Below are 23,995 nucleotides of genomic sequence, written 5' to 3' on the forward strand. Positions count from 1 at the left end.
AAAAGATTTTTCCCCAGTGTGGGTTCTGATATGCCGAGTGAGACTGCTTTGGAAACTGAAACATTCCTGGCATTCAGAGCACTGAAAAGATTTTTCCCCAGTGTGGGTTCTGATATGCCGAGTGAGACTGCTTTGGAAACTGAAACATTCCTGGCATTCAGAGCACTGAAAAGATTTTTCCCCAGTGTGGGTTCTGATATGCCGAGTGAGACTGCTTTGGTCACTGAAACATTCCTGGCATTCAGAGCACTGGTAAGGTTTTTCCCCAGTGTGGGTCCTTGTATGTAGAGTGAGTCCTCTTTTGTCACTGAAATATTTCTGGCATTCAGCGCACTGATAAGGTTTTTCCCCAGAGTGGATTCTCATATGTTCAGTGAGTTTAGATTTACGGCAGAAACTTTTTTGGCATTCAGAGCACTGGTAAGGTTTTTCCACAGAGTGGGTTAATGCATGTTCATATAGACTCGGTTTGACTCTAAAACTTTTCTGGCATTCAGAGCACTGATAAGGTTTTTCCCCAGTGTGGATTCTCATATGCTCAGTGAGATAAGATTTACGCCTGAAACTTTTTTGGCATACTTTGCACGGAGAGTGGTTTTCCCCAGTGTGGATTCTCATATGCTCAGTGAGATAAGATTTACGCCTGAAACTTTTTTGGCATACTTCGCACTCATAGTGGTTTCCCCCAGTGTGCATTCTGTCAAAATTGTGAGATGAGATTCATGGCTGTATCTTTTTTGGCACATGTAACTTTTTTACCTAACTTAGGTTATTTTGCCTTGATTGAGGCGGTTTTGAACACTGAATTTGTTCTCACAGTCTGTGTTTTTATAAGGTGTATACCTAGACTTAATATCTCTACGTTTAGTTTTCTCTTGCTTATATGCCACGGTAAGAGTGAACCCGATTTTAGAGTCAGGCTTGGTTAGATAATGTTCAGCATCTATCTCTAAAAGAAATGGTGTGTAATCTTCTTAACACTTAAATTGAGCAAAATATGTCTGGAAGCAGCCCTGTAACACCTGTCGAAATGTTTCAAGCAGATAATAGTCTTTAGGTTATAGCCTATCCGGCAGCAACTTATTTTGTGACTGAAGATTTTCTCAAATCTATTTGTGTAGGCTCTTAACAATGCAGTGATAAGGTGTTAGTCTGATATTTAATCATTAAACTGATAAGTACCTTTTTGCACTGACGTAATTGCAGTAACTGAGGTTGTTAGAACGTGCACAGTACTATTGTGGATCACAAGGCTCAGAACATTAGTTCCTCTTACCCTTTCTTTGTTTGGTGTAAGGTTAAGATTTGTAGTTCTGAAGACGAGGATTTATTTACATTAGCTATAGCGCAACTGTGCTCATTTAATCCATTTTTACCTTTAACAGTTTTACATATCACTCACGCACAGCAGATAATGTTGAGGCGATTTAGATAGAATTACAGAACAGTACACAATAAAAAGGAAACAATCTGAGATGGTTATGAACACAATAAAGTGGTGAATTTTTAAGGTTTTCGCAAGAGTGAGCAGAGTGGGTCGTGGTTTTCTACCCAGAGGCAGATAGTCTCAAAGTTGTGTAACTGGTTAAAACGGTTGTTGAACAAAGGTGATTTTTCAATTTTTCGGTTGTTAACGTGTCAGCTTCGGAGTCTTCTCTCAGCGTCTTTTCCTTGATGGTCTGCAGAGGAAACCTTTTGTTATAACTTTCTTTTATGCAGTGTGTGCTTCCTCTCCGGAATTACATGATGTTTTAGATGAACGTTATTCTGTGCACAGATATGGCTTTGCATTAACCCAGATAATGAAATACTAAATTAGAGACTTCACTTACAGGTATAGTACTTTCCTCAGCTCCCACTTCCTCGCCACACCTAGATTTTGGAAATTGATTAAACGTAGAATGCTGGATGTCCTTCAGTTTTTCAAAATAATCCTTCTTATGGCACTGACTTCAGTTGCCTGGTGCTAAATCTTGCTTTCTTCGTCAGTAATTTCAATTACCTATAGTATTAAAATTAAATAGTTAATACATGAAAATTTCCAAAAATATAATTTACAAGCCGAATCAATGCAGAGTTGCATTATTATGAAAATGTTGAGCTGTTTTTCAGACAGTGCAGAGTGTAGAATGGTAAATAAAAGCCCAAAAACATTATGAAATAATGAGTGGCATGCGGTTTAACAGGCAGAAGTATCTGTTCCTTGTGGCAACACCCCAGTCAATGGAGTCAAACTGGTAATTGCACATTACTGGGATAAATCTACCACAAAACAATTACATGAGATTTTGCTGCCACTCCAGCACTGTGCAACTTCTAACAAGGGACTATGAGAGGTCTTGGACCAGTCCTGTGACCTGGAGGGTCACACCAAGTGTGTCCTCATTTAAGGCAGAGGACTGTCATGGGTTTAACAGCTAGAGCGGTGCTGGCAATGCACCCTGTTGTAAGGATCAATAGCCTGATGTGATCTTTGCATCATGGTCAGTGGAGTGGCTTCCTACTGACACACCCATGGAATGCTCTATTTCTATGCCTGTGCCCAGACTTTGCACTAACATCAAGTGTGTGTTTAGGGTGTTGGTGTGCGTAGCATAAATGCAATGTGAGAGTACGACAGAGTAAACAGCATCTCCTGCCTGCCAGTTGTGTATGCAAGTGGGACCATGTATCCGTTTTTTATACCCTAGTTCAAAGTCCTCTGATACCAAGGAATAAAGTGCTCTACAAAGAACTCAGGTGCCTGCTGTGCCACCAGGGATGGTGCCAGCCTGACAGTCTATCTAAGTCGAGGGGACATCACCTGCAGGCAGAATTACTTAATAGAGAAGCTGTGTATCTGTCCTGAAGAGCCTAGAAGTCTGTCTAGAAGCCTGCCTGTCTGGTAAGAAAGGGAAGGGAGTTTGACTATCCAGCAGGAGGACAAGGCTGTCCTGGAAGAAGCACGGTCCGACACATCCTCGTTATCTGTAGGGCGGGCGGGAAAGCCATCCAGCAGGACCAGCTAGTCTGAGGAACTTCACCCCCCCCCCCGCCCCGCCAAAACTCTCCCAACAGTTTAAGGCAGAAAATAAAACTCTACGACAACATAATTGTTGAGGCCCAGTTGGACAATTGTGTGCTGACAACGGCCCGTTCAAGGTTGCATTTGCCAAATTCCTAACACAACAGGGTCTGAATCTACTGGCTTCCTGGAGAGCATGTGTTGGGCTTTTAGCTGCTGAATTTCTGACTACTCTGTGTCAGAGGCCCATGAGGGACTACAACTACTCCAGTGTATGTAGCTTGTGGAACCCTCATTGCAGATTCCAGTCCTGCTTTTTGCACAAACCTGACGAACCTCAGCGGCAGCAGAAGCAGAGCAGGAGCGGGAGCGGGGGACGCTGAAGAAATCGCTCTGCTCCGCTATGAACCGCCCGAACTGCCCCAGCCCCAGCTGCTTACACATTCCTCCGCTGCTGGTTCCCTAATATACGTGAGATGTGCCCCGAAGCTGTAAGGGGCACATCAACGTGAGCTGCGAGAATCGCTCCACGGCACGCCGGCACAGGCAAAGGCACCAGCAGGTAGCGTGACCCCCCCCCTCCCGCCCTGCATCGGACTGCTTTGCACCCGTGGGTGGCCGGCGGAGTGCGAGAGTGCGTGAGAGCGGGAGAGACCGGTAACATCGGGCACAGCTTCCGAGCCATGACAAGGAGGTGGTGCAGTGGGAGGCACGACCTGAGACAGCGAAATGAGGGAGACGCTGCAAGTGGAGTAAGAGGAGCCCGGCATTTTCCAGGTACTGCATCAGCGGCATTGGGCACTGGGCTAGACTTAACTCCCAGCAGTCCACCCCCCCGCCCGCGGAAGGAAGCAGCGAAAAAGCAGAAGCGCAAAGCCTAGACAAAGCCTAGTTAAAGCCAACAGCAGCAACAGCAACAGGCATTGTCCTTTCCGCCTGGTATCAGGGAGCAGTACTGTTGCGAGTTCCGGGGGAGTCCTTGGGGTGCACAGAGTCGTATTGGCAACCTGCCTGTGTGAGGGCCTGGTCAGGTGTGACAGCTAAGCCCAGGCTGCTGTGGTTGGTTTGGCTGGGAAGGCCTATGTGCAGAGGACACAAGGAGTAAACATTGGGGCTAAAATTGTCCAAGCTAACAGGGCGAACCTACAAGCGTGAGCGCGGCTGCCGGTAGAGGCGGCCGCTAAGTAAGAGCCCAGGGGGTCTGACAGGCAGTCTGACTAGGTCTGACTGACCTGCGGCCCCTTTGCGCGCTCCGCTCTGCTCAACCCAAAACGCAGCCAGCTCACATCCAGCCTACCCACGGACAGAAAACTAGCGAGTCAACCATCATCGCCACTAACGACATGAGGTCAGGCAAGGCCAGGGGGTCTCTGGTAGTCAAACCAAAGCCTACAGCAAAAACGAACGAAAAACAGGGAAATGGGAAGGGGCATAAGAAAAAGAAAAGGAAAATGAGCGCAAACTCGACTACCAGCACGGTGCTGAATCTCTCCGCATCAGATCAGGCACTGGAACTGAGCTATAATACAACAGAGCAAGGATCCGCAACGGCCTTGATACCAGAGACCGCAGCAAGCACATCACAAACCGCCAAAAAACTCTATCAACCCAAAATATTTACAAAGTTTGAATTCCTAAAGGATGCGGGTGCAGCAATATTCTCGAGTAACAGGCACCTGTCCGGTCTGCAAACACCACTGCTTCCGGCTGTCTTGGGATCAGCATGCCCTTCGCCACCACTGCTTGCACCCGAAGGCCTGTTGACACAAGGTGGCCCTTTGTCGGATCCTGCGCAGGGCAGCACCGCGGGGCACGGGAGTGCTAGCACTGCTCTGGAGACCTCAAGTGAAAGAAGGAAGTCTTCTAACTCCGCTGCCTACAACCAGAAGACTCTGTACGCATACCCAGCTGGTTTGGTCCTTTGCAGTCAGGAAAACATCTTATCACCCCCACTAGATGACCTCAAAATCAACCTGAATGAGAAACTCATTTTAGCCCAAATACCCGCTGACAAACTAGACAGCTGTCCCACTGAAAGGGCTCCTGGGGCAGGCCTACAGACATCAGCATCGGTTCCAGCAAAAGAAACCGCACCATGTTCGGAGCTGGACTTGCAATTGAAGAGCCTTACTCATAGTACACCCATCAAGTCTTATCTAACGGCTGAGCGCGCTCTATCAACCACAGATCAGGAAACCCAAAACTCAGCAAGAAGAGCCTCTGGTGGGGAGGCTGTAAGTTCTCACGACTCCATTAGCAAAGCCGAAGCAAGAGCACTAGCGTCCCATCTCAACACACAAGAATGGGAAGATAGGCTAGCCACTTATACACCTGATCCCAAAGGGACTCATGCCCCTGACTCACCTTCGGCAGCCAAAAACCCAAACATGCCTGGCAATGACTCTAAAGAGAATGAGCGGAGAAAGGAACAAAACATCGGAACGTGGAATTCACTGCTAAATACAATCCAACTAGCAGTAGATACCCTGCAATACCAATCCGAGAAAATGGAGCTTCAACTCAATCTTCTCAATAAACTGGCAGTCTTTACAGCTGACATCGACGATAAGCTAGGCAACCTAAACAACCTGATTCTGAGAGCACAATCAAACACCTACCTGAGCTGCAATTGCAGCCAGGCATTAGACAAAAGCCTCACTGCCCTCAATGCTAACTGACCTAATAGGAGATATAAAGTCTCTACACAGAGGAAACGCAATTAAAGAAATGGGCACCACTAACCCTGAAGCAGGAGACATCAGGAGTGAAGCATCCAGAACCGCAGCAGAGCCAACCACCCACTCCGTACCCGCAAACGAAGAGACAACCCTAACGGGACAGGAGCCCTCACAAAAACTCAACGCCAAACAGCGTCGTCAACAAAAAAGAAAAGGGCGCAAGCAAAAAACTGAAACATCCACGTCTAAATATTTCCCCATCTTCTATGACACAAAGGAGAGATCTTGGGATAACGCAAACAATGCCAACCCAACAGATAGCGAGTACCACTCGCCCCTAGGCCCAAATCAGCAGCAGCACCAAACAAACAGTAGCCAGCCGAAACAAGAAGGGCAAGGGTCCCAAGGACCACGGGTAAGAGACCAGTCGGAACAAATAGTCGGAGCAAGAGAGGCGGCAGTAAAGATCAATCACCTCACACCACCAAACTGTGCCAAGAACAAGACAGCAAGGGCCTCTGAGGAGCAAGCGGGAGTCTCAACATTGCAAAGCAAGGAGTCTCCTCACCAAATGGAAAGGGGAACATCAAAATTAACTACCAATCAAGACTCGTCAACAATAAATGTTAACAACCACCCTCACAGGCTAAATGTTGAGGTGGGGGATAGGAACGGAAAACTTGGACCATCGCTAAGCCAAATTCACGGAGCCCATGCCACAGACACATCGGACTTCATCAATCACTCCGCTTCGAATCAAACTGAGCGTTCCCAAGCAAAACGGCCATCTGAAACACGAATAATATCAAAGCAAACGACTTCATTTAAAGCATCAACCATCACTGCCAACATGCCAGGTGAAGGTTCAACCTCGGTACCTCGCGAAACTCACACAGGCCACGCATCATTAGCTCAAGTACATCATTCACAATACAAGGAGGGAGGAAGCACCAAACAAACAACAGAGATGTTGGTCTTTTTTCCGGAATATAAGTCACAAGGGCAGCATGACACGCTCAACCGTGGCAACATTCTGAAACTAATGGGACATACTCCCAGCCTGGAGGGGATAAGCACCAAGGACTTAATCTCGGTTGAATTCTTGCCTGCCGCCAATCCAAGTAGCCCGGAGGGGACCAAGACCACCTGGTCTTCCAACAATGTTGCGGAGTCCATTGCAGCGGAAGCAGAGCAATTTAAGACCTGGGGCATCAAGCTAGACCCCATACTAAAACCAGCCGACCCGTCACCCTTTCAGAAGAGGACAAGCTCAAAATTGGAGGCAAGACAGGCAAATACCCTTAGCGTCCTTAAAGGCGCCTTGGGAAGCTCGCCCAAGAAAAGAGAGAACATACACTGGCAGCGTCCAGAAGGTAGGCCGAGGGCGTTAGTGGGCTCTGAACTAGCACTCACATCAAGCGGGAGAAGTCCAGTGCAAAAGCACCATCAGATTCGCACTCCCATCATGACTAAGCCCCTGAGAGGAAGTCCGCCAATTAAAAACACACGCAGCCCTCGGGGATGGACAGAAGCGAGCACAGGGAGGGCGCTACATCAAAATCGAGCACTAACAAGAGAAACTCTCTCTCGAACGATCTTCATACGTACTGAAGAGGCCTGATGCCACCAACAAATGAGAGATGGAATAAAGGGCAGTGCACCATCCATAGGCATCTGTTCTTGGAATATAAACGGCCTAACTTCAAAAATGGATGACCCAGACTTCCAAAAGTACATCTCTCTATTTGATATAGTAATGCTGCAGGAAACCTGGCTCACATCTACACAACACATCACAGGCTTCACTGGCTTTTCAACAGCAGCAGTTAGAACCAATAGATTTGGCCACCAGTCAGGAGGCCTGGCTACATACATATCAAACACAACAATATCGTCGGCAGTTCTCATGAACTCGTCCACATCCTCAAACTTAACAGTAAAAATAAAACTGAAGCTCGGTAACACAGAAGAAGAGATATGCCTTGTCAATGCATACGTCCACCCTAAACACAGAGGTAAAGACTCCAACACAATTTCCAATCAACTCATGGAGTATATCTCCCAGATGGAAAAGCCACTCTTTCTCCTGTCAGGGGACTTCAACCAAAATCTCCTTGGCTCATCAGCAGAGGAAGAGGTCCTGGCTCTGAATAACATTTACACCATACCACCACAAAGCTCCCCGCAAAACAGGAGAAAGCACCAACATAATCCCTTTCTCAAAGACTTAGAATATTTAAATCTCCGGGCATTAAATGGTAGATTCATGACAGATCGTCCTCCAGTAGAAACATTCTACTCACACACAGCCAGCTCCATCTTGGACTATACATTTGCCAGTCTAGCACTCTTCCCCTACATCTTGGAATTTAGAATGGGGGACAAGGGAGAAAGTGACCACCGTCCCCAGGAATGCCACCTGACAATAAAGCTGCCTATTACAATTAGGCCAGACAAAATGCTAGGGGCGATCTACACCATCAATCGAAAAAGGATCAAATGCACACCGTCTAACCTAACAACTCTGGCTGATACTGCCCTTCAACGATATAATATACACAAGCCAATTTCGGCTGGGCATATCCCACACTGGGCGCAATACACAGGATCTTTGCTAAAAGAACTGGCAACCAAGACCCCGGCAAAAACTAACTTGCACAATGTGAGCAGTAAAACCAACTTAAAAAAAGGACCAAGAGTAGAATTAAGGCAGCATAAAAGATTAGTAAATTCGACCTTACGAATGCTAAGATCAGCCCCCGACAACACTCAGCTTCGGACAGTGTTGAAGAAACAAAGAACTGAGCTCAAAAGCATAAAATGGAACATAAAGAAAGATGCTGAAAATGAGACATGGGCAAAATTACTACACGACAGCAAAAGTAGCAACAGCGCACGCTTCTGGCAATCAGCAAACAGGATCCTACGACCACAGCATAAAGAACTAGGCTCGCATATTCTGGAAGAGTCATGGATCACTTACATCTCTAGCCACTTTAATGACCAGCCGGAACACGCAGGAGCGCAAATAACGAACACCACAGAGCCTAACTCCACAACGTTCGCGCTGAAGGCCCTGATCAAGAGAGAGCAAAGCCCACCCAAAAACATCTTGGATACAACAGCCGACCAGCAAACAGCAATCATAAAAAAACAGATTCGCAAGGGCAGGTAGGAAGGTGCTCCGGGTCCAAACGGTATTCCGCCAGCCCTATTTAAGGAAAAAATCACAGAATGGGCTACCAATATGCAACCGCTATTTGCGGAAGTAAGACTCTTAAACAAAATCCCAGAATCTTGGAGAGGGTCGACGATTGTCCCCATATTCAAAAAAGGCGACAAAACGGACCCTAATAACTACCGACTAGTAGCCCTCCTCGATAACGAGGCAAAATACTTTGCAGGAACTCTATTAGAGGAAATTGCGCAATGGGCGGATACAAATCAGATAACACCATTGAACCAGACCGGTTTCCGGAAAAATACTGGAACAGCTACCAATATTCTGGCCATCTCTCTAATGATCGACGCAGCAAAAACAAAAAAACTGCCGCTGCACATGTGCTACATCGATTTCAGTGCAGCGTTTGATAACATCGAGAGAGGCAGACTTTGGGGGAAACTGACACAATGGGGAATACCGCAGCCGATCTTAAGCATGCTGAAGCTTCTACACTCTGATACCTGGGTGCAGGTGAAGCTAGGAGGCGGCACACACCTGTCATCTAAAGTTCGTACCACCAAAGGCCTGAAGCAAGGGTGCGTGCTTGCCCCAATATTATTCAATCTGTTTATGGCAGACTTATCAGACACACTCAACATATGCAACTCCGACTCCCCGAGGCTGGGGGGGAAAACTTTGAGCAACCTGCTGTATGCGGACGACGTTGTGCTACTTAGCCACACCTACATCGGCCTCCAGCAGCTTCTGATCCAAATGCACAGCTATGCCACGGAAAACAAACTTAAAATAAATCTGAGCAAGACACGCACCATGTCGATCAACACCAAGAAGAAGTCTCAGAAGTCATGGGCATTAGGCGGTCAAAAAATAGAGTCGGCACTTGTTTATAAATACCTGGGAGTTCTCTTCGACAGAGATGGCACCTTTGCACAACAAAAACAGGAAGCAAAAAGGAGAGGGGCGTGCATCGCCGTCACACTAAAAAACATAGCCAAACAACTGACGGGGCCAATTCTAACCCCCTATCTGAGAGTTATCCAGGCTAAGCTACTCCCCTCTATCTGCTATGGCAGCGAGGCGCTGCGTGGGAGAGACTCCAAGAACCTGGACACAATCCAGACAAAAGCCTACAGAACAATGTTTTCCCTTCCGTCCTACACATCGCCGGCCCAACTTAGGCTGGAATTTGGATTGCAAAAGCAAGCCCTTGCCAGACAGGGAGCGTACATCAACTGCTGCCACAAACTCCGCTCGGCCCCCACCAACACTCTAAACTCGCTGCTATGGCAAGACATCCAAAATAGGGATACATCTCAGGCAAGATCCTACCTGAAGACTGCTCTGGTGGCTACTAATCTAACTGTGATTTGGGACATGCAACTCGGGCACAACCCATTTAAAAAACTAGTCTGGAAAACTGTTAAAACACTATCCTCACTAGAGGACAAGGCCACATTCGCCAAAAGAAACCATGCCTGGATGTCATTAAACTCTTATAAAACGCTGACACCACAACCTCACTTCAGCCAGGGTTATCCTAAGACAACAAAACTGAAGTTCTTGAAACATAGACTAGGGGTATCTAGGCTCAGGAGAAATGGCCACGAAGTTTGTCCGTTTTGCAACACAGACAAGGGCAATATACTTCATCTGACTTGCCTTTGCGAAGAGCTACGGCCAGCCCGTCAACAGCTCTTAAAGGCCCAGCTTAAGCAGCTAGGAACTCGCACAAGAAGGCAAGCTTTTCTCGCCTGCCTGAACCCTTCGAACACGAAACTGAATTGCAGATACGTTAAGTTCCTTGCAATGATCGAGCAAAAACTGTCAAAACAAAAAACTTCCGAACATTGACACAGACAACATGTAGGCGGCCCACAGGACTCACAGGAATATGCTGCCCCGCCTTAAAGACAATTGCTCCTTGCTAATCAGACTGGGTTTTTCTGTGTATGCTTTTCAATGGCGATAACAATGTACAAATGTTAATGATTTTTTAATGTCTATTTTTTTTTTTTTTTTATGTTTACTGTTTGTACTACGCTTTGCACTGGTTTTAATTAACTATGCATAATAAACTTACTTACTTACTTACTTACTTACTCCAGTGTCGAACACCCTGTCTGAGCTTACGCCTGTGGTCCAGCCGGCCACAGTGTGGGCTCAATTGCTGACGGCGGGCCTCCAGAGGGGCTGCACTTACCGACAGGCCAGGTGTGACTGCTACCTTAGGACTGCTGATCTTCAGGCAAAGGCAAAGAAAAAGACAGAGTGAGTGCCCTACAGATTGCAGCCCTACATCCAGGACAAAAGCGCTCCACAAAAGCCTGCAGGTGGGTCACTGCTCTCTCGAGTGTTCGGGCGTGCCATTCAAGTGCCGGGAAACAGGAAAGAGACCTAGACAAGACTGACTCATCCTGTGGAAGGATAAGACGCTTACGACGGGGCATATACGCATTGGGGTGACTGAAGTGACAGAACTGCACCTATACTATATTCATGATACTCCTAAATGCCCCTAGAGGGGAAGAGGGTATCAGAACCGGACACACCTGTCTACAGCACATGGTAGTCTGGCATGCCTGCACCATCCTTTCACCCAGACTGTCCATAAAGTTGATTTTAGAGCTGCTACGCACCTAGCAGGGGGAATCTCAGACCATTCGCTGGTGGAGGTGCAACTCGATGGTCCGGTTGTGGACTTCATCCTACCCTCAAGGGTTGATCCATGATATTTAAAAGACAAGACGTTCAAAGCTCGCATGAGAGATAGAGCAGAATTCTATTTTAAGGAGAACGGGCGGCCTGTTGAATCAGCTTGCGTACTATAGGGTGAATTCAAGGCAGTGATTCTAGGCCAGACACAAGTCTTTATTGGCAGAATGTCGAAGGAACGTAAATTGAAGTGCGAGGCTCAGGACAAGGAATGTGCTTTCCTGGAGGTTCGGTTGGCAAGTGGGAATCAGTTTCTCTCCCATTGCACCATCAGCTGAAGCAGCACACATTAAGAGCACTAATGGAAAATAGTGTGCACTCATGCGCTGGCTACCCAGCATTGTCTCTATGATGTTGGTGATAAAGCCAATGAGTTGCTTACATGGTTAGAGAGACAAGAAAAAGGATGGAACTGGATCCTTGAGGACACTGACAACAAGGGGACGGAAATACTGGGACTGACTTCCTGAAAGACCTGACCCGGCCATTGCTAACAAATAAGGACCTAGACGCACTAGACGAAGACCTGAGAGTAGACTAAATAAATAAGCCAATAGGAACTTTGCAAACAGGGCAAGCAACGGGCCTGATGAGCTCCCGTTATAATTACATAAAAGCATGATGGATAAAATCAGGGAGTACCTCCAGAGTATGTTTCAGACTGCCTGAAAATAAGGGTTTCTCCCGGAGGACCAAGGAACATCTGAGGTGGCGGTCATCCCAAAAAGGCCGAACCAGCAACTGAGTGTGGGTCTTATAGATCTATCTCCCCCTTAATATTGAGACTAAGGTCCTTGCGAACACTCTGGCGATCCGCCTGAGGACAGTAATTGCAACAGTGGTTCATCCTGATCAATCGGGCTTTATGCCACACCGGGGAACGCGCTTAAATTTCTGACACCTTAATGGAGTACCATAAGCAATATGGGATTCCTTTGCTGAACCAGTGGCGCTGCTGTTAAGCTCTTGTATGAGGCCCCTCTAGCGAGCATGCGCATCAATAATACAGTCTACCGAGTCTTTGCCGTCCGACAGGGATGTTCCTTGTCTCCTATGCTCTTCACACATGTTTGGATTCACCAGGACCTCTCATATGGGGTATTCCAGTTGATCAGGAGTGGGATGTGAGACTCTCCGTCTACTCTGACGTTTTGTTATATGACACGCAACCAGCCTTCTCGAGTGAACGAATCCTACACATTTTTCAAATACTTGGAGATCAACTGGAGGAAGTCCTTAATATTCCTGATGGTTGCAGGGACCCTGCGGCTGCAGTCTAGGTGCACAGTTCGAGTGGCACTACATGGCTTTAAATATTTGGTTGTGTTCATTACAAGAGAGCACAGGCAGGACCATACTCCCGAAAAGAGACCGTCTTCGCTGGGATGCCCCACACTTGCGGGCGCTCCCGCTCTCCTCACTGGGCCGGGTGGCCCTATTTAAAGTGATGACCCACCAGGGTCTCCTGTACATTGGGCAAAAAATGTCCTTTAAGATCCCACCAGACATTTTTTCAAAAGGTAGTCTGAGAACGTCGGCTCCTGTTGTGGGATGGCGGCGCGTCACGCTGAGTAAGTTGCAGAGGGGAGTTTATTAAGGTGGACCGGCGGTCCGGAGCATTCACAAGTATTACTGGGCCACGCAGCTGGTGGCAGTCAACAACTGGGTTTTTGCGGACCATGAGGATCCTGCTTACCGGGTAGATAGATTGGTCATGGGCAAGAGAGGTTACCCCACCCTGGTGCTGTATCGAAGAAAGTATGAGTGCACCCTGCCTACTCATACCCAAATATTGGTAAATGTGTGGAAAGAGGCTACCAACTATTTAGGCTGGGAAGGTAAGCTGACTGAAATTACTCCACCGTATGATGGTGATTTCTTAAGTGCAGTGGGAGGATTGCAGGGCTTCTCCCAAATGGGGATTGATTAGCTTAGAAAAATAAGGCGCCTGGCCCGGATGGAATACCTCCTGACCTATACCTCAGTAAAGTAGAGCTGTGGGCGCCCATTCTCACGAGGGTCCTGAACGCGGCAGTGGAGGCGGGTCTGCCACGTTCTTGGTCCTCGACAACCATAGTTCCAATTTTCAAAAAAGGAAATCGAGATGACCCCAATTGCTATCGCCCGACATCTTTGATTGATGTCACGGGGAAGGTCCTGGGTAGGGTGGTTTTAAATCGCCTGACTGAATGGGCAGATACCCACCGGGTAATAACGGACACGCAATATGGGTTCAGGGAGGGGAGGTCGACCACGGACCAATGCCTGAATCTCTACTTGTTGGTCGCTAAGTACAGCATAGCCAGCAAGGAGGCAGTCTACCTGGGGTTCATGGACCTCTCCGCGGCATTCGATCATGTGAATAAAGAGAAGCTATGGGCCTCGATGAAAGGTCTAGGGGTGGATCAGGATTTAGTTAACATCCTAAAGGCTTTGTACTGAAACACAACAGCGTCCATCCATTTTAACCAAGACGAAAGCAAGACCTCACCATTTCCATGCACTAGTGGAGTGCCGCAGGGCTGCATTTTAGCTCCTTTTTTGTTTTCACTTTATATTAATAATTTAGATAGGGATTTATGCAAACTTGGAGTGGACCCCCCGCAAGTAGGTACCCGCCCAGTCCCCGTCCTGCTTTACGCGGACGACGCGATGTTATTAGCCCGGACAACGCGGGGTTACAGAGGCTCATCGATTGATTTGTGAGTTTTATGGCCTCACTTGATTTGTCAGCAAATCTGGACAAATCATATGTTATGCTCGCTGGGGCCAGACCAGACGAGAAATGTTCTTATACGATAGGAACCCATAAAATTAGTCTGGTGCAGTCCTTTCCCAATTTAGGTGTACTATTTGACGGGCTTCTAAAGTTTAGATCTTTAGTGGACAAACACTGTGCAAAATTGGTGGCCTCATCTGTGGCTATAATGGGGTATGGGAGAAGGCTGGGAAGATGGTCTCCCGAGCAAGTGATGAATTTGTATAGATCGATATGCTGTGCTAAGGGAGCTTATGGGGCGGATGTTTGGGGTGTTGTAAACATATACCCGGTCCAGCCAGAGGAAAACAAATTCTTCAGAAGGATATTTAAAGTCCCATCTAGTACATCTGCCTACATTTTACACGAGGAACTGGGAGAACCCTACATTGAAGACCAGATCAAGATCAGACCACTTTTGGCCTGGGTGAAAATCTGGTACAACCCCGAGGCAGGCCTCAGTAGGCAAATTATCACAGACTGTTTGAAACGAGACAAATGGAGCTCTATCCCCTGGCTAAATTATGTAAAGCGCACCCTAGAGGCCATTGGCTGTAAGAACCTCTTCAAGGAACCTGAAGCCCTTACTGCCCAGAATAAAACGACGGTCAAGAAAATGTTTGGGGAACGGACAATTGCAAGGAGGGCGGCCACTGAAGAGTGTAAATCTATAGTTGTGGCTTATAGATTATTGAAAACAGAGAGTGGAAGGGAACCCTATCTCTCATTGATCCATAATGCACAGGACAGATTTATTTTGACCCGTTTTAGATTTAACCTGTTGCACCACCTGTTGGCTGATCCCCCGGTTTTACCTTAACGGTCGAGCAGAAGGGTACCTGCGGCTGCGACAATAGGTCTCCGCAGGATACCCTTCATTTTGTTTTGTTGTGCCCTTTTTAATCATTACCTAGGCGAAAGTTCCTGGTGGGATTACTGAAACAAGCCAAGGTTAAACATGCTAAGGTAGCATTAATGTTTTTACAGAAGGCTAATGATGCATATACCCTTTCCTGTATTATGAGTTTTATTAAGATGGCAGTGAGGCTAAGGAACTCAAGAGAGATGAGCTGAATATGATGCCCTGCAAATTGAGACTTTGGACAAAATGAAATGAAATGTATTGGATGAACTATTTTTTAATGTATTTTTAACTGTTTTTATGTACTTTTATGGTATCTTTTTAAGTGCTGAATAAAGAAATATTTGATTTGATTTGTTTAGCTTAGAACGGCCGGGCGATGTGTGAAGGGGGCAGGCACTTGTGTCCTTCACGATCCTACAACAAAAGTATGAATTAGGTGACTAAAAACAGTTCTGACATTTGCAGGTGGCCACGCTCTGCAAAGTCACATCCGGGAAGGGGGTAGTTGCCTGATGCATCCCTACTGAAGGACAATCTATAGGAAGTTGATCTACAGTTCCCTTGGGGACACGGAGAGCTGTGTAGGAGAGGGATCTAGGCACGCTTGGAGATGGCGATTGGGTTAAGGCCATTCAGGGTGTCAGGGAGTTGGCAATTAGAACTCATTTTTGTCCAATTTAACTAAATAAACTGATACCCTGTTTACATTAAACGGCAGCTTGAACTCAGAGCTCAACAACAGACTCGATTGAATAAATGACCAGCACACTGCTTATCTTGCCAAGACGCAGGTACTTTTTTAAACTCTTTTTATTGAACTAGTGCTCAATCGATAGTGTTGACACCGAAAATACGGTGCACATTAGTGAGAGTGATTAGACCAAAAACACAAAGTCTGCAAATATAGAGTGAGTAACATAGCTTGGCTTGTCCTGACACTCCCTGGCCAAATCCCACTACACAAAACTAGATTGCCCTTTATCGAAGGCAGGTAGTCCTCGCAAGGTTCTGGAGGTCGCTGGGCTGCAATATGACTTGCCTTTTGGTTCAGGATCATCCAGGGATGCAGACAGGCCAGTAGGACTGGGACCGACACAATAGTTCTCTACAGATCCTCACCAGCAGAGAAGGCTGCAATGCCCGGCTCTTCTTAGGTCATCAAGAACAGAAATTCAGGGTCTGGGGATGCCTCCTAAAATCTTGATTTAAGGGTGTTACAAGGGAGTGACAGGTACAGGCTAATGGGCCCCTTTCCTGGGGTGCCTATTCCCTCTATCATGCCCACCTCCTGTGGGAAGGGGACACAGTCCTAACCCTGATTGGATAAGTCCCATCATCTTCCCATCTTCAGCACCTGAGGGGTGGAGTTGACAGAGGGTGCGGTGGCGCACCTCCTGCTCTATCTAAGGTTTCCCACCTGTCCTTGCGCCTAAAAGGGGGTGAGGCCAGGATGATCGCTTGCTCCCTCTATCAGAAGAGGCTGGGGTCGCATTACCAAGGCGGCAATGCCTTTGAAAATCCCTGCCACAGATGGCTCTGCCTGACCAGGGGGAGGTGTGAATACCTCCACCCAGGAAAGGCATTGTTATCAACCTCAAAGTGCACAGGCACTCTCTCCATGAGGACAGAACACTGTCTGGTGGTAGCAGGCTGGCTCAGGCCAGTCGGTGACCACACTAAGGATTGGTAGATCTAAGGGGCACCCTGTGATCAATTTTTAATAAATCGGATACTGCAATCAATGCAGATTTAATATGCTGAGATGTTTGGTATCAAATATCCCATATTTCGGAGAAACCTCCATGAGGCTGGGGAACTCGTAATGACAAGTGTCCAGGCAATGTGCTTACTATAGAGCTTGCCTGGTCACTTGCAATATCCAGGAATCGACAAGTACATTGCAGGAGATATCCCTGAAGCAGCGGGCACTATAAGGCCTGCTAGAGGGGTGTCTTACCTATATCTCAGACAGTCCCTATGGGCATCGCATACAGGGATGTGTGCCATGTCGACTCTTCAGTTTTGTCTGCACCAAGACACGCAGCTGCAGTGGCAGTATGTATGTATGTGCTTGGTGAGGGGTCCCTTAGGGTGGCATAATTTGTGCTGCAGCCTTTACAGACCCTCTTCAACAACAGAGGTATTTTTTTACTAGGGACTTATATGTGAGCTAATGCAGTGCCAACCGTGGAAACGACAAGTATACTTAAGGGAAGGAGATCGGCTCAGGGGACCTGGTTGTCAGGGACCCTGTGCCCTTCCAGTAAATACTATATCATTTTCCAGGTAAAAAGTGAAGGCTAACCATGTCCAAAACAGGCCCTTTCTTACATTGAGACATTTTTCCTAGGACAGCGAAAACTCTACAGCTGGTCTTGCTCACAGTCCTTATACTGTGGCTGCCACTACTGAACATTAATCTTGAATTGTTAAAGCAGGGCCAGGATCTGGACAGGAGCCAATGAACAGGAGGGCAACTCACCCGATAATAGAAGTCTTCTGTCTTCACACTCACTCAGAGAGAACAATGCCATCCCATGTATTGCATGAGAAAGAGACCACAACCCTCAGTGAAACACTCACCTCTCAGATGGGATTCGTTAATAAGAATAAAATGAACATAACGCGTCCCTGGGGACCCCACAGATACACCGTTCCTACCAGTACTATAAATGCCTGGGGTCTCGCAGGTAAACCTAGCAGTGCTACAAAGGCTTAGGGTCCCTACAGGTAAACCTTTCCTAACCCAGTGCCACAAATGCTATGTGCTCACTGCAGCAGGACTGGGCGCTCTAGGGGCGCAATTAAGTTGCTTGGCATTCATCTACCCTTAGCTAAGCCACGTGATAAAGGCAGTCGATCAGGATGATTCTCCTCGATCAGAAGTAGCTCTCACTATCGAAAAGGTGGAGACCCTGGTATAACACAAACGCAGACATGCGGTTAGGCTCTACCAGGACATGTAGTAAACTATTCATTTATGTATATGTAGGATTAGATTGCATTGCAAGTTAATTCTTATTTCACTATTTTCCGCACACAACATACAACATAGATTCCTCACGTGCTTCCCATGATGAAGGGAGAACCCCCAAAATGAATTGGGCAGACTGAATTTACATTTACTTGCGGAACAGTGGATTTTGAAAGTGATTCTATGAGAATAAATATGCTTAAACTGGAATACAAGTGGATTTGCTTCCAAGGGAAGGAGACATTGATGCACTTTTACGGGTACAAGCTGTGGAGCAGGAGACACAGACCAGATCTAGTCTGGTGCTATTTAAACAACTGTAGCCAAATACATCTACCTTCTGGCACGCGATGAGTGGATTACATAAATACTAAAGTAATGAATGAAAAATACACTGCATGCATAGACAAGATTTGCTATGTAACCTCTGGACTCCTGTAAACCTAAACAAACATCAGTGATCAGACACTAGGGACATCACCTGAAGCTCCTAAGATTTTCCTTTTGTTTGGTATCTTGTTTTTGGAAGGTGGGTTTTTAGGATAAGCTATTTTTGGGAGTGTCTTCTTTTATTCCAGGATGGGCACTAGTTTTAGCATTGTCATCTTTTATACTCTACATACCAAGTTGCTGACTTTCTTTTACGCATCCCTCATTTCCCCGAACGGGAAACGTCTGGGGGAGGGGTGTGTCAGGTAGCCCCTGTGGTAGACGATGGGATAGAGGATAAGGAGTGCCATGCCATCCCTTCATATATTTCTCCCCTCCTATATTCACAGTCCCCTTTTACCAGTTGTCCGCTTTGCTGTCATCAAGAAGTGGAAAGAGGGGAATTGGCAGGCGGCCCCTTTAAGCCGGAGCTGAGGACGGACATCAGAGGATACACGCTTGAAGAAGGTGGGGTGGAGAGCGCGTCAGGTTGGTCAGTAGTTGGTACAGCTACACGCTGAATGGGAACGCGAGGTGGAGAAACCAGCAGGGGAAGACCGGAAAGACAGAGAAAGACTAACAGCCTTCCGAGAGAGAGAACCGGAGCCCAGGGAAGGTCACAGCTTGCCGGCGAGCAGAACACCCGAACCTGGAGGAGGAGGGAAAGCTGAAGCAGAAGACCAGACCTCACTGAAGGACGCGGAGTCACCACGCCACGGCCCCGGAGTGACGTGGCTCTTCCAGGTGCGTGGGCGTCTACGGGGCTTTTGGAAAGGGGCTGAGTAAGAGAGGGATGGGAGGGGAGGATGAGGGGTGAAAGGGACCCAGGGAAAAAGAAATAAGTGAGACGGAAAACAAAGACAAGAGCAGAAAACATCGGCTACTCTTTTTCTTTTGGTTGCTCCAACCTCTACCCCCTCCCTTCACATTTATGCATAGCTATTATTTATCCCTCACATCCTCCCTTGGCTAAACCATAAAGCAAAAACACTTACCCGAGTCTTTACCTTATGTCCGAGGGACGACGGCGGCCGAGGCTCACCTAGGGGACTGAAGTGGAAGACCCTGTGGGAAAGAAGAATATAACAGAGACAATCAATCATTGTGATTTCCTGTAATACTGATAAAAAGTGCATACGAAGAAATTATTCAATGAAGTTTGCTCCTTCTTGCCCGACTCTTCTCCACGAGGAGCTACATACTTTCCCTACAGGGAATGGGAGACAGAAACACAGAGACCAACAGACACACAGAGACCAACAGAGACTCACACGGGAAAGCACAGTAAGAAAATGCTATATACAGTTCTTCTATGCTTGCATATGTACATTGTTTTATAAAGATGGTGGAACTATTGATTCTGTTCAATGTGCTTATACTGCTAATTACTTTTATCTTCTTTTATTATCATTGCAGTTTGGGCTGGACTGTTCCCGTGAGGCGCAGGGTCTAGACTGATTTGCATATGGACATGTCTGAACTGGGGTGGCATGGTGAGCAAAATAATGATGGATTTACCCAGATCTCTTGACTGGGGGTGAATTACGATGGTTCAATTACTAATGAAAATGCTAATATTATGTTATTTTAATTTGATATCGCACATGAATTACCCCTAAGCAGAAACTACTTTAAAGAGAAATTTAGGATTACGTAGAACCACTCTATATTTGTGAAGTTGAAAGAAAGGCTCTTGTATAGTTAATGCCTGAAGTTCCTCAACTCTCCTTAGTGAGGTTATCGTTATGAGGAAAGCAACTTTCCATGATAGGAATTGTAATGGACATTTGTGCATTGGTTCAAAAGGCGGGGCCATTAGCCTTGTAAGGACTATGTTTAAGTTCCACTCAGGAGCAGGGGGAATACTTGGCGATATAACCCTTTTTAATCCTTCCATGAAGACTTTAATCACTGGTACTCTGAAGAGAGATAGGTGTTGTCTATTTTGCAAGTGTGCAGCTACGACTCCCAGATGTGAACAAATGGATGTGTAAGTGAATCCACATTGCTGTAAATGCAACAGATAACAAATGATGTTCTGCACAAACGCATCAGCCAGACTCATCCTCGACATCCCACGAACCAGCCACATTACCGGACATCTGAGAGACCTTCACTGGCTCCCCGTCAACAAAAGAATCACCTTCCGCCTCCTCACCCACGCACACAAAGCCCTACACGACCAAGGCCCGAGCTACCTCAACAGCCGGATCAACTTCTACGCCCCCAAACGCCACCTCCGATCAGCCAACCACGCCCTCGCCGCCGTCCCCCGCATCCGAAGAGCGACTACAGGAGGAAGGTCCTTCTCCTACCTGGCCGCCAAGACCTGGAACTCCCTCCCTCCCGACCTGCGCCTGACCCAAGACCACCTCTCCTTCAGGAAGAAGCTGAAGACCTGGCTGTTCGAGCAGTAGCGGCACCCCCCCCCCTTCCCCCCCAGCGCCTTGAGACCCTACGGGTATGTAGCGCGCTCTATAAGTGTCACTGATTGATTGATTGATCAAGATGATTGATATTGTTGTTGTTACGATAGGCAACAAAACGTTTCCATTTGCTGTATAACATGCTCTAGTAGTAGGCTTTCTAGCTTCCTTGAGAATATTCATACAGTCTGGTTGTAGTTGTAAATAACCAAACTCTATGACTTCAGGAGCCAAATCGCTAGGTTGAGTTCTCTGGGAATTGGATGTCTGATTTCTCCATGGCTCGGAGTGAGGAGACAAGATGTGAGATGTAGCTTTTGATGTGGAACCACTGAGAGTTCGAAGGATGAGAGTAGTACGGTTGACGAGAACATGTGGGGGCTATTAAGATCAGTGAGGGACGTTTGTCTGAGCGTCCGAACCAGTAATGGAATTAGCAGGAGAGGCGGAAAAGTGTTAGCAAATATTCCTGACCAAATCATCCATAGGGCATTGCCCTTGGATGCTGGGTGTGGGAACCTGGATGCAGAGTTTGGGCATTTTGCGTTGTGCACTGTGGCAAACAGATCTATCTGTGGAAAACCTCAGGGGGATGAAGTTCCCACTCGTGTATTTGCTACCTGTGTCTGTTGAGCCGGTCTGCAATCTGATGGCCTACTCCTGGGAGGTGTTCTGCTAGGAGATAGATTTTCTGGCGAATCGCCCAATCCCAAATGCTTTGTGCAAGGCACGACAGCTGGAGAGAGGGAGTCCCTCCCTGTTTCTGTAGGTAGTACATTGCTGTCATGTTGTTCGTGCAAACTAAGGCAGTCTTGCCTACAAGTTGGGTGAGAAAAGCTGAGTGCTATGAACACTGTTAGAAGTTCCAGGTAGTTGATGTAAAGACGTTTGTGTTTGTCTCACCACAGCCCCTGGACTTTGTAATGTTGAAGATGGGCACCCCAACCGGTTAACGATGTGTCTGTGGAATCGGGTCTATGAAAGGCTGTCCTTCTGCTAAATTTTGAAGGTTCCACCACTGCAGAGAGCGATGGTTGCCGCTGTCTACAAACACTAGGTCGGGGTCGCAAATTGCGAGGCTCATTAATATTAATGAGCATCCCGCAATTTGCGAGCCCATTGGGAATGCCAGCCCTACCAGGGATGGTGGCCTGCTGGGCTCAGCAGACCACCATGACTGGGACTGCTTTTTAATGAAGCAGCTTTTTGTTTTCCTTTTTTTTTTTTAAATGCCGGCCCTTAAAAAAATATTTTTAGACACAGTCACAAAGTGGAAGAGGTACCCTGGGGACCCCTTCGAAATTGCGACTGCATTACCACCCTCTTGAAGAGGGTGGTCATTTGCAAGTGTTTTGCGACCGCAATTGTGGTCTCAAAACATTCACACATAGCACTGCGGACGCAATTAGGAAGGGAATGCCCCTTCCTAACTGTGACTCTCAATTCCTAAATAGCGAGTCGCAAATAAACTGCGACTCGCTATTTTGGAATTGTACATGGCCAACAGTGATTTAGCATGTGCAAACGGGTTCACAAACCCGTTTGCACATGCAAAATCACGTCGTACATCTGGCCCCCTGTGATTGATTCCACTGACTCGCTAGACATTGTTGCAGAGGACACATGTGAAGCCTTGCATGAGGTACGATTGCAACGCAGGATGCCATCATTCCCAGCAGATGCATGAAGACTTTGGCGGGTAATGGTTGGTTGAGTTGAAATTGTAATAGTGTGGCCTGGATATTGTGAATCCTGGCTATATTGGGAGTGGCTAGAGCATTGAGAGTGTTGATGGAAGCTCCCAGATAAGATTGCACTTGTGCCGGACACAGGTGAGATTTTTGTGCAATTATTGTAAAACCCAACTGGTGAAGTAGATGTACTGTTGTCCGATTGTGTAGTGTCCTTGGTGAGAGAGAGGATGATCTGGGTGTCGTGGGCGTAGGATACTATACTGAGTCCGTGCTGTTTGACGATGGTGACAACGTGTGATTCCTAGTGGGTAAAAACGCGGAAGAAGATGTCCTGGCGCGTGACGTCACCGACCGAGGATCGAGAGTGGTAGAGTGGCCCGGAGGAGAAGAAAACGGAGCTTTTGGAGGCGAACCCGAGGACGACAGGAGTAAGGCAGGAGGCCACCAGATTCGTGAATCGCCGTGCCACACTCCCGAGGGAGGAGTGTGGCTACAACAGGTACGGCAGCGTTTGGCGGGCTGGGTAGGAAGACGGGGTTCTTCTAAACCGTAGCCGCGTGTGTGCCAGAATATCTGCCCAACCTTTCTTTGTCCTCACCGTGTAAATATACCCCTCCTCACCAGTAATCACGCCTCTGCACCCTCGCACGTTTAATAAAGTGTTTAGCACCTTAGCACCGGTGTCCCCTGCACTTGCCCGGTTCCCTGTGGGAGAGTCCAGATAGAGTACATATCCCGACGATCTGTACCTGTTTCTTTTCCCTGGCGGAGTCCAACGAGGAGTTAGGAAGAACGGAACATCCCCTGAAGTCTGCTTCTTAACCATCTGGAAACAAGACCATAACCAGACGCCATCACGGACCCCAGAGCTTTTCAGAGAGACACCTTGACAACCCGTCATAAAAAGACGTTTTCCAAAATAAAACCTTAACTACCCCGAACTGGTCTTAGGTCTCTTCTTGATCCCACGCCACAGTCACACACTACAACATCTTTCCCTTTAAACCGAAGATAACAGCCTACAATAAAAAACTAACCAAAAAGCAACAAAACTAGAAAATGCATTTCCAAAAGCTGCAAAAGAGAAACTGTTAATACAAATGAACAATATTAAACTTTGTTGGTACCTTAGTAATGTGCTTACTTCTGGGCTTCACTCCATCTGCAGCGATAACGCTCTGAAAGGAGAAATTACTGCTGTGAGTCTCAGAGTCTTCAGTATTACTGGTCTCAGTCACGAAGACTGCGGTGTCGGAAGATAACTTTCTCTT

At 47.1% G+C, this 23,995-nt stretch overlaps 1 protein-coding gene across 2 annotated transcripts in view; it reads right to left on the reverse strand.

Annotated features, from left to right (window-relative positions):
* LOC144807604 (uncharacterized) overlaps positions 1-19,654 on the reverse strand; it is a 272,324-nt gene extending 252,670 nt beyond the window's left edge. The window contains exons 1-2 of one of the 2 annotated variants that reach the window (XM_078673241.1): positions 19,600-19,654; positions 1,833-2,002 (exon numbers count right to left, since the gene is read on the reverse strand). The gene's annotated coding sequence lies outside the window, so the exon portion shown is untranslated. Of the gene's footprint in view, positions 1-1,832; positions 2,003-19,599 lie in introns of those variants that run through there. The other variant, XR_013606355.1, reaches the window with a different exon arrangement.
* Between the last annotated feature and the right edge of the window lie 4,341 nt (positions 19,655-23,995).

The sequence above is a fragment of the Lissotriton helveticus genome, unplaced genomic scaffold (genome assembly GCF_964261635.1).
Source record: "Lissotriton helveticus unplaced genomic scaffold, aLisHel1.1 SCAFFOLD_404, whole genome shotgun sequence".
NCBI classification, from domain to species: domain Eukaryota; kingdom Metazoa; phylum Chordata; class Amphibia; order Caudata; family Salamandridae; genus Lissotriton; species Lissotriton helveticus.